Source organism: Meles meles, chromosome 18 (genome assembly GCF_922984935.1).
Source record: "Meles meles chromosome 18, mMelMel3.1 paternal haplotype, whole genome shotgun sequence".
In the NCBI taxonomy this organism is placed as follows: domain Eukaryota; kingdom Metazoa; phylum Chordata; class Mammalia; order Carnivora; family Mustelidae; genus Meles; species Meles meles.
Window position 1 is genome coordinate 31,521,677 of NC_060083.1, and position 11,068 is coordinate 31,532,744.

Consider the following 11,068-nt stretch of genomic DNA (forward strand, 5'->3'; position numbering starts at 1 on the left):
TAAAATATTTTTTAAACCTAACTCATTATCTTCTTTAGCCCACTCCCAAAACCTTCCTGCATTCCCTGCCCCCATAACCTGAATATCCATCTTTTCCATATGCACAGACAAGAAACCTAGGAATCATTCTCAACACCTTCCCTTTTCACTCCCCATGTTTAATGCATACACAAATCCTAACAGTTTTCTCTTTAACATCTCTTGATTCTGTTCTTGCCTCCACCTCTAGGCCAAGCTCCCACCATTTTGTTTGTAGGTACTCAAGACCATTTTAGCTAGTCTGTCTGCATTTTGTCTTCTTCTCCCCTCTAGTCTGTTCTCCCATGCTGCAGCCAGAATGTTCTTTCTACAGTACAGTTCTATATTTCAGCTCATGTCACTTCTTATTTTACTCTTAGGATACAGACCAAATTTCTTAGTAAGACTCAAGTTTCCCTTTTAAGGCTGTCACGGCACCAAATGCCTCTGTGTGATCATTTACTTAGCATATGTCTCCCTGACCAGATTGAAAACTTCAGTAGAGCAGGACCACGTGGATTTTACTCCTGGTGTTTTCCTAGAGCCCCTAGCCCAATGTATGGCTTTAGTAGGTACTCAGTAAATATTTATTAAAAGAATGGATGATTAGATGATTGACCAGCGCCTCTCTCCCTATATTTTTCTATTTTGTACTTTAAATATGGTGAAAAATATAAACTTATAGGAAATATATACTTGTAGAAAACAAAATATAGAAAATATAAAGAAGGAAACAAAACTAGATCATAAATTTTCTATTTAACTCAGATAATAATGTTAACATTTTGGTTTATTTTAGTCCTTCTACAAGTTCATATAATGTATTTATCTTACATATTTGTGGTCAAATTGTGAAGAAATTTGTTTATCTTTTGTTTTTCACTTAATAATTTGTCAAAAGCTTTCTCCCATGTAATTACAAATTATTTGAAAATTAAAATTAGTGGTTGCATATATTCTGTTCTGAAGCCCATCTTTCTAGTCTGGCCTATAACTGTATAGTTGAATTATTTCCACTTTTGTTTTGCTTTTGCTGTGATGAAATAATTCTCTCTCTCTCTCTCTCGAAGTCCATTTCTGGAAGTAAAATTCCTGGGTCAGGTAGTATACATTTTCATTTTGAATCATACTGCCAAATGTTTATACCATTTATACTCCTACTAACAGCATATGAGGGCTAGTTTTCCCACCTCCATCCCAACACTGGCCTTCCGGAGTCTTTAAATGTTTTTATTTTTCCTTTGTTATTGAGGTATAATTGACTTCAACTGGTTATTATCTTTTATTACTAAGAGAGGTTAAAATTTTTTTCATATAGTTTTATTGGGCAAATGTATCTTATTGTAACTATCCCATTTAGATCCTTTGCCCACTTTTAATTTGTAAAAATGGTAAAATTCAAATAAAATACCATCTCACCCATTTTTAAGTGTACAATTCAGTAATGTTAATCGTCTTCACAATGTTGTGCAGCTGATCTCCAGAACTTTTTTATCTTGCAAACTTTATCTTGAAACTGTGTGCCCATTAAACAGCAGCTCCTCATTTCTGCTTCCCTCAGCCGCTGGCAATCACCATTCTACTCTGTTCCTATGAGTCTGACTACTTTTGATACCTTACAGAAGTGGAATCATGTAGTATTTGTCTTTTTGTGACTGGTTTATTTCACTTAACATAATGTCCCAAAGGTGTATCCATGTTGTAGCATGTCTCAGTTTCCTCCCTTTTTATTTTTTATTTTTTATTTTTTTTAATTTATTTGACAGAGAGAGATCACAAGTAGACAAAGAGGCAGGCAGAGAGAGAGAGGGAAGCAGGCTCGCCGCTGAGCAGAGAGCCTGACGCGGGACTCGATTCCAGGACCCTGAGATCATGACCTGAGCCGAAGGCAGCGGCTTAACCCACTGAGCCACCCAGGCGCCCTCCTCCCTTTTTAGATCTGAATAATATTCAATGGTGTGTATGTACCACATTTTGTTTATCCATACATTTGTGTATGAACACTTGGGTTGCTTCCACCTCTTGGGTATTGTGAATAATGGTGCCATAAACATCTGTACATTCTTTCCCACTTTATACCTGAGATACTTTAGGGGCGCCTCTGTGGCTCAGTTGGTTAAGCATCTGCCTTCGGCTCAGGTCTTGATCCCAGGGTCCTAGGATTGAGCTCTGTGTCGGGCTCCCTGCTCAGCTAAGCAGGGAGCCTGCTTCTCTCCACCCCACCGCCCCCACCCCCTGGCCTTGTATGTGCTCTCTTGCTCTCTCTCTGTCTGAAATATATAAAATCTTAAATATATATCTATGTATATAACTGAGGTACTTTAAATATGTATTTGTAGGGGCACCTGGGTGGCTCAGTCGGTTAAGCATCTTCCTTTGGCTCAGTCATGATTCCAGGGTCCTGGGATCGAGCCCCACATCCAACTCCATGTTCAGCAGAAAGCCTGCTTCTCCCTCTCTCCCTCTGCTGCTCCCCCTGCTTGTGTTCTCTCTCTGTCAAATAAATAAATAAAATCTTAAAAAAATAAATATTTTGAACAGGTCTATTTTTTTTATTATCAGAAACAACAACTAATATTTAGTTGTGCTTAGTATAGGCCAAGTATTCTACTCAGCTTTGACATCAGAACCCATGCTTTTATTCCATATGCTGTCTGTCCTCTCTGATATGCATATTGTATTATACGGGCTAATCTGTATACTGCCTAATCTGTATATTGCAAATATCTTCCCATTCTGTCGTTTGTATTTAAACTTTGAGGTTTTCTACTTTGTTAATGTTTGTTGGATGCAAATGTAGTCAAAGTCTGTATTTAATTCTGACTTTGATAACAGGCTTAAAAAGTCTTTTCTTTGGAGGTGCCCGGCTGCCTCAGTTGAAAGAACATGTAACTCCTGATCCCAAAGTCATGAGTTTGAGCCCCTTGGGTGTAGAGATTACTTAACTAAATAAGAAAAAAAGACTTTTCTTCAAAATTATAAACATAATTACCTGGATTTTTTCTACATATGGTTTATGATTTAATTTGGATATTTTAACTTTGGGGTTTTTTTTAAGATAAAGTAGGTGAAAGAAAGTAATATTTTCCTTTTCAGTGGTAGCCAATTTTCTATGCACTCTATATGAGTTAATCAATCTTTGTCCCCACCTATGTGATATGTCTACTTCTGTCATACTTTTATGTACTTAAGTTCTATATTCCTGGCATAAAACCTATTTAGTTATTTTGTATGTTATTTTAATATCCTACTAGATCTAGTTCATAAAGTTGTTAGTGTAGTTGACATTTTTGTTCACGGGATTAATCTGTGAGGCTATTACATCTACGTTGTCTGGTTTTGGCAACAGTTTTCCAGCCTTTGTAAGATAAACTAAAAAGCTTCTTCACTTTTTCTGTGTTAACTTATGTTATTATTTAACAAATATGTATTTCCTTATATTTTTCTAATCAAAGAAATGTGGCTTTCCTCAGAGGATACTAAGGTTTGCAAGGCTCCTGTGAGGATTATAGCACTAATGTCTTTCTTAACCAGTGTGGGCTATAAGAAAGTGAGGGAAAGTCACCTTTTTACCCTAAGGCAGACTGTCTCAGATGAATGTTTTAATAAGTAGGCCAGTAATAAGTTCTTGTGAAGGATCGGAACTAGCCTTGTGAAGAGTATGGGTGGTTTAAAAGCTATGTGTTTCTTGTTTAAGAAAGCACTGCTGGGGGCTGCCTGGGTGGATTAAGCGTCTATCTTTGGCTTAGGTCATGATTCCAGGGTTCTGGGATCAAGCTCAGCATGGGGCTCCCTGCTAAGGGGAAGCCTGCGTCTCCCTCTCCCACTCCCCCTTCTTGTGTTCCCTCTCTTGCTGTGTCTTTCTTTGTCAAATAAATAAATAAAATGTTGAAAGAAAGAACGAACGAACGAACTAAGGAACTGCTGGGGCTGCCTGGGTGGCTCAGTTGGTTAACCTTCTTTGGCTCAGGTCATGATCCTAGGATCCTGGAATTGAGGTCCCTCTACGGCTCCCTGCAGCTTGTGTGTGCGCACGTGCGCGAGCTCTCTCTATCTCTCTTTCATGCTTTCTCTCTAATAAATAAATTTTTAAAAGAAATAAAGAAAGCACTGCTAGTCACAAATCTGAGAATGGTAGTTTGAATTTTAAGAGTTGTTTTGGTGATAACCATAGTCTAGTTCATAGACATTTCACTTTTCCCTTACATGAGTGGTTCCTAGCAGATTTCAAGGTATCTTTAATTTTACAGTATAAAACGTAGATATTTTGTGCATGGATTAGACCATATATACATATATATGTTTATGTGTGTATATGGATATGTTCTTGGGGAGAAAAATCTGTAAAAATCAAACTGATTGCTCTCAGAAGGTCAGATTTGAGGAATAGTTGCAACTCACATCACAAGAGTCCCCTCTCCACTCCGTCCCAATATTGTTTTCTCTCCATCTCTCTTCATCTGTTCTTTAATAAGATTTTTAAAAACAGAGGCGCCTGGGTGGCTCAGTTGTTAAGTGTCTGCTTTTAGCTCAGGTCTTTTTTCTTTTCTTACTATACTTATTTCCCCCCAGATTTTATTTATTTGTCAGAGAGAGAGAGCACGCACACAAACGGGGGGCAGCAGACAAAGGGAGAGCAGGCTCCCTGCTGAGCAAAGAGCCTGATGTGGGACTCAATCCCAGAAAAGTGGGACCATTGCCCGAGCCAAAGACAGTTGCTTAACTGACTGAGCCCCCGGGCGTCCCTTGGCTCGGGTCTTGATCCCAGGGTTCTGGAATGGAGCCCCGCATCAGGCTCCCTACTCAGTGGAGAACCTGCTTATGCTCCCGCTCTTACTGTGTCTCTTTATGTCAAATAAATAAAAAAATAAAATAAAATAATTTTTAAAACAGCATTATCTTAAAGATATAGAACTGGAAAAAAATGATATGAAACTCTTAATTTGTTTTGGTAGAGAACACCAGACAAGTCCTGTAAAATAAAAAGATTTGGGAAATAAGGTGATTGTGGTGTGATCTTGGAGAGACAATTGAAGAACTGTTGGAACTTGGAAACTCCAATTCTAATTTACAGTGAAGAAAGATCGATAGGATTAAGACTAGTAATAACATGTGAATATGGAATACTGAATTAACCATTGCCTGATACTGAATTTGCTATCTTTAAAGAATCTAATATGAGGCAAGGAGGGCTTGACAGTTTCTTGGAGAAAGGAGTCTCCAGTAGTCTTGTTCTGGATTTCAGAGACAGCCATGAAAAAGAAATGGATGACAGCTTGAAGTGTAGAACACAGGGGAATTGGCGTGGGGGGAGGGGCGGAGTTAAGGATACTTAGAAACACGATTTATTGATGCCTGGGAAGGGAGACATTCTGGTCAAGCAGACAGTTTCCAATTGTGAGGACCATCGTCACACTCTGGCTCTGCAAACCCGTGGGACTTTCCCCAAACGTCTATGTAGGACGGGGCCGCTTCATGAGCTTTCCCCTAGATAGCTTGCCTCAGAATTAGAACTAGTGTTTATACAACAGCTTTTTCAAATAAGGGTGGTGATTTGCTGTATATTTGAAAGAGAACATATTTTGTACTTGTGCTTGAAGGCTTGAACAACCTATTCTTAACAATACATGCCCTGGATTTTCGTATGTAGTTTTGCCAAATTTAATCTTTTTAGACTTGATCTTTCAATTACGTGGCTTGCTGAACTGCGCCAGACATCAGTGACATCATTAGCTCCCACACCTTGAAAGAAGGAACTGATTTATGTCGTTTATCTTTAAATTGTAGCGTGTCTTTTCCTTTAAATTTCATTCAAACAGCATCAGTAGCTGGGGCATAGGATGCGCTTAAATGAGATCAGCAAAAAGGGTGTGGAATATGTAAATAAGCCCAGTGACTGCTGGTCGTGATTATACTGGGCATATATTTCCTAGATTTCGGCAATATCCAGATGTACAAAATATCCCAATTAGTAACTATGACTTGGAGACTCTCTATTTCAGAAGGAACGGGTCAATAGGATCCATGAGAAAAGTGATCCTATCTTAAAAGTAACTTGAATCTGAGGGTGAGGTGCCAGGCAATACTTCCAACTCATACTTACCTGGCAGGGGAGATACCATGATCACGAAGGTGGTTTTCCCAGGGCGAGGCTTATCCATTGCACTCCGGATGTGCTGACCCCTGCGATTTCCCCAAATGTGGGAAACTCGACTGCATAATTTGTGGTAGTGGGGGACTGCGTTCGCGCTTTCCCCTGGTTTATGTTGTTTAAGGAAGAAAATATAGCCTGTGTTTTGCTTACGTGGTCTTTATTTGGCCTAAGTATCAGAGTAATGCTGGTTTCATGAAATAAATTGGCTCTTTCTCTTCGGTGCCCCACTGAAGGTCTTATCTCTTGTCTAAGAAAAAGGGGTGGCAGGGCAGTGGGAAGTGTTTTCTTCTCTTTTGTTTTCTCAGAATTATGTTAGATTAGTTTTTTGAGGGGAGCCTGGGCGGCTCAGTTGCTAGGGGTCTACCTTAAGCTCAGGGTCCTGGGATCCAGCCCTGTGTGTCAGGCTCCCTGCTCAGTGGGAAGCCTGCTTCTCCCTCTTCCACGCCCCCTGCTTGTGTTCGTCTCTCACGTTCTCTCTCTGTCAAATAAATAGAATCTTTAAAAAAAGATTAATTTTTTAGCAGAAGAGTGACATGATTGGATTTAGACTTTAGTGGGATATTTGGCCACTGTGTTGATAGACTGGAAGAAGGAAGATCACTTAGAAAGTTGCTGTACTCTTCTAGGCAGGAGATGAGAATGGCTTGTACCAAACTGTAGCACTGGGGACGGTGAGAAGCTGTCAGATTCTTATCATTTTTTAAGAAAAACAATAAGGACTGTGGATTGAATGTGTGATATGAGAAGAAAGGAGAAAAGTATGACCCCTAAATCTGATCTGTACCTTTAATTCTTTTTTCACTTATTAGATACAGAATCCAGGAGGCTGTACCTCCTGCTCCTCCTCTCCATCCATTCTTTTTCACAGATGGTGAGACCAGGATATCAACATCATGGGGCCCCTGGGTGGTTCAGTGGGTTAAAGCCTCTGCCTTCGGCTCAGGTCATGCTCTCAGGGTCCTGGGATCAAACCCTGCATCGGGCTCTCTGCTCAGCAGAGTATTTATGTTTCTCTTATACAAACATTATGCACAGGAGAGCATTGTCATTGAATGCCATTAGTTTTCCTTTCATTTTGTTTTCCGCGTGCCTGGGTGGCTCTGCCGAAGGCCTTTGGCTTGGGTCATGATCTCAGGGTCCTAGGATTGAGCAGCACATCAGGCTCTCTGCTCAGCAGGGAGCCTGCTCTTTCCCCAACACCCCCCTCCCCACCACCACGCCTGCTGCTCTGCCGGCTTGTGATCTTTCTCTCTGTCAAATAAATAAATAAAATCTTTAAACTTTTTTTTTTGTTTTTTTCTCTTTTTAGGTTTTTTTTTCTCTGTTTAATTTTACCTTTTTTCACTTGGTTACTTTCTGCTCAGTTAGGAATTGCTAATTCTTTTTTTTTTTTCCTTTCAGGAATTGCTAATTCTTACCACACCTTCCAATATCCTATTGTTTTCTACAAAGAAGGTCCTACCAGATATTCTTTCTGGAGATCTTTTTACTTTTATTTTTTTCCTATGTAAATCCATCTCTTTTTAAAAAGTTTATTTAAGGGGCGCCTGGGTGGCTCAGTGGGTTGAGGCCTCTGCCTTCGGCTCGGGTCATGATCCCAGGGTCCTGGGATTGAGCCCCGCATCGGGCTCTCTGCTCGGTGGGGAGCCTGCTTCCTCCTCTCTCTCTCTGCCTGCCTCTCTGCCTACTTGTAATTTCTGTCTTTCAAATAAATAAATAAATAAATAAATAATCTTTAAAAAAAAAAAGTTTAAAAAGTTTATTTAAGTAATCTCTACACCCAATATGAAGCTTGAACTCATGACCCCGAGACCAAGACTTGTATGCTGTACCAATTGAGCCAGCCAGGTGCCTCTATACCTATTACTCTTACAGCCTACTACTGCAGATGCGTAGGTCATAGTTTTTCTGTGTTGGAGTTAAATTTTCCTTCATCATGTCAAAGATAACACTTTATTGGCTTCTACTCTCCAAAAGTTATTGAGAAGGCTTTCTGACTCCTGATCTTTTTAATGTGACATATGTGACTAATCTTTAATTGTCTCTTGGAAAAGCTGAAGAATCATCTCTTTGTTTCTATTATTCTGTAATTTCCTAATGACTTGTCTTAGTGTATCTTATAGTCATTCATTTTATGGAGTGCTTGACAAGGGCTCTTTCTTTTTTTTTAATTTTTTAAACATTTTTTATAAACATATAATGTATTATTAGCCCCAGGGATACAGGTCTGTGAATCGCCAGGTTTACACACTTCACAGCACTCACGATAGCACATACCCTCCCCAATGTCCATAACCCCACCCCCTCTCCCTATCCCCTTCCCCCTGGCCCCCCTCAGTTTGTTTTGTGACATTAAGAGTCTCTTATGGTTTGTCTCCCTCCCAATCCCATCTTGTTTCCTTTGTTCTTTTCCTACCCCCAAACCCCCCACGTTGCATCTCCATTTCCTCATATCAGGGAGATCATATGATAGTTGTCTTTCTCTGACTGACTTACTTCACTAAGCATAATACCCTCTAGTTCCATCCATGTCATTGCAAATGGCAAGATTTCATTTCTTTTGATAGCTGCGTAGTATTCCATTGTATATATATACCACATCTTCTTTATCCATTCATCTGTTGATGGACATCTAGGTTCTTTCCATAGTTCCGCTATTCTGGACATTGCTTCTGTAAACATTCAGATGCACGTGCCCAACAAGGGCTCTTTCAACCAGGAAACTTTCATGCTGAGAAATTCTCTTGTATTATTTCATTGGTGATTTCTCCTCCTTGGTTTTTAATTTTCTAAGACTCTTCATATTTGTAAATTTAGAACCCCTACTATGGTCTAATTTAAAAAAAATGTTTTGTTTTCCTTCTATTCATATTTTTTGCTCAAGGCATATATTCAGTTTTTTAGTTCTAGAATCATATTTATTTTTTTCTCATTTTCTTATTTCTTTTTTAATTTTTTTCTTTTTTTTCTTATTTTCTATTTGTATAGCTTCTTATACTTATTTTTCAGATGCAAGGTCTTTTAGCTCTCGGAAGATTTTAATGATAGTCTTTATTTTTGTTTTTAGTTTTCTTCCCGTTGTATAATCGTTTTCCTCCAAATTGTCTTTTGGTTGGTTGGTATAGCCACTAGCTTTCATTTTGGAGGTTTTTGTCAGACGTCTGGTCATCCTTGGTAGTTCAGTGTTCCTTGATTATTTATAGGTATTCAATATGCCATCTCTGCCTATCACCCAGAATTTAGTGTAGTGAGAAATTGAAGCAACCTATGTGTCCAGCAACAGGGCAACAATTATATAAATAATGGGCCGTTCATAAGATGGACTGTCATGCAGAATTTTAAAATTATATTAACAAGTGGATTGGAAGCTCTGAGGGCCAAGGTGAGGTGTTCAACGTTTCTGTTTCCCTGCAGAATAATCTGCATCTGAAAGCCCGTGGCTGACATCTTTGGGACTGTTTTATGGTGATCATATTCTTCAGAGGAAATTTCTAGTATCCTAGAAAGTAAAGGCTTGGTTGCCATGGTCCTGGAAACCAAATGGAATATGAGAAGGAGGTCTCAGCATTCAGCCTATGTAATGTATATGTACATTTTCTTTTCAGTAAATGTTGTAAATTTTCATCTGAGCTTTTCCAGAGAGCTACAAGGATGCAGAAATTTAAAATCATGCTTCCTATATACTTTTTTAAAACGTTTCCTATGGCCAGAGACACTTTATTTTTTTAAAGATTTTATTTATTTATTTGACAGAGAGAGAGAAATCACAAGTAGGGAGAGCAGGCTCCCCACTGAGCCAAGAGCCGGATGCGGGCCTCCATCCCAGGACCCCGAGATCATGACCTGAGCCAAAGGCAGAGCCTCAACCAACTGAGCCACCCAGGCGCCCCTTCCTATATATTTTTAATGAGAGAATAAAATTAGTTGGTAAAATAATATATGCAATAATTATACGTTGTGTTGTTTTGACTATTTTCAAAGAAACAAACAGGAAAAAACCCTGCTCTAGAGGCCCACAGTCTAGTGGGTGAGGTAACTGAATGCTAGGCAGAGAGAAAAGTAAGGCAGCAATATAGGCTGCAATATAGACTGCTCTCAAGGAAAGCACTCCATCCTTGCGGGAGAGGTATAATTAACAGACCATGGGTAGGGAGGGGTAAGAGACAAAGCCCAGGTCCTGAGCTGGGTGGAGGTCTGTCTGAATAGTTCTTCCCCATTCTGTAGAAACCGAGGAAGAGATTCAGAGGTTAGAAGCTTATCTAGAGTCGAGCACTGTGTACACTGAATGGCAGTCAAGATCTTGGATTCCAAAACCCTTGCTCTGCAATACACCGTGCTAACACGTAGCCAGGACAGTTTCTCCTGGACACCCTTTTTCCTCCATCTCCTGGAATAGGAGGGAATGGTGCCGGGCGGGTGTGGAGCATTAGTATCTCTGGAGAGACTGAAGCTAAGCTGGCTCGCGGTTAAAAGCTCACTTGTGTTCGTTTGCTGAAGAGTACTTCACACAGGGAGATCTGAAGACCTTAGGCTACGGCAAAAGTTGAGAGGGATGGATTTCTGTCAGGAAAATTAGGTTGGGGCAAATGGGAGGAGGAACTAGTCTGAGAAGCCAGCCGCAAGGGGTCGCAGCTGCCAGCTCTGCCGGGCGGAACACGCATAACGTTATGCCGGGAGGTGGAGTATGTAGATTCAAGACTCAGGGCCTTTTGAAACCGTGTTTTCCTGGAAAGCTGTGCATGATTATCTGCTGTTCCCAATACCGAGATACATAGTGCAAAAATCTGGTGTTGAGTGTCTCTGTCTGTATATAAAGGCCAGTTAGAGTTGTTTCAGGAGTGACCCCCACCTGAGTGGTGTGCACCGCAGTGGGTTTTTTGTGGCGGGTTGTATTTC

At 40.0% G+C, this 11,068-nt stretch overlaps 1 non-coding gene across 1 annotated transcript; it reads left to right on the forward strand.

Moving 5' to 3' along the window:
• The first annotated feature begins 6,113 nt into the window (after positions 1–6,113).
• Positions 6,114–6,277, forward strand: LOC123930383. Its single transcript, XR_006816094.1, has one exon. It is a non-coding gene; the product is annotated as a U1 spliceosomal RNA (small nuclear RNA).
• The last annotated feature ends 4,791 nt before the right edge of the window (positions 6,278–11,068 follow it).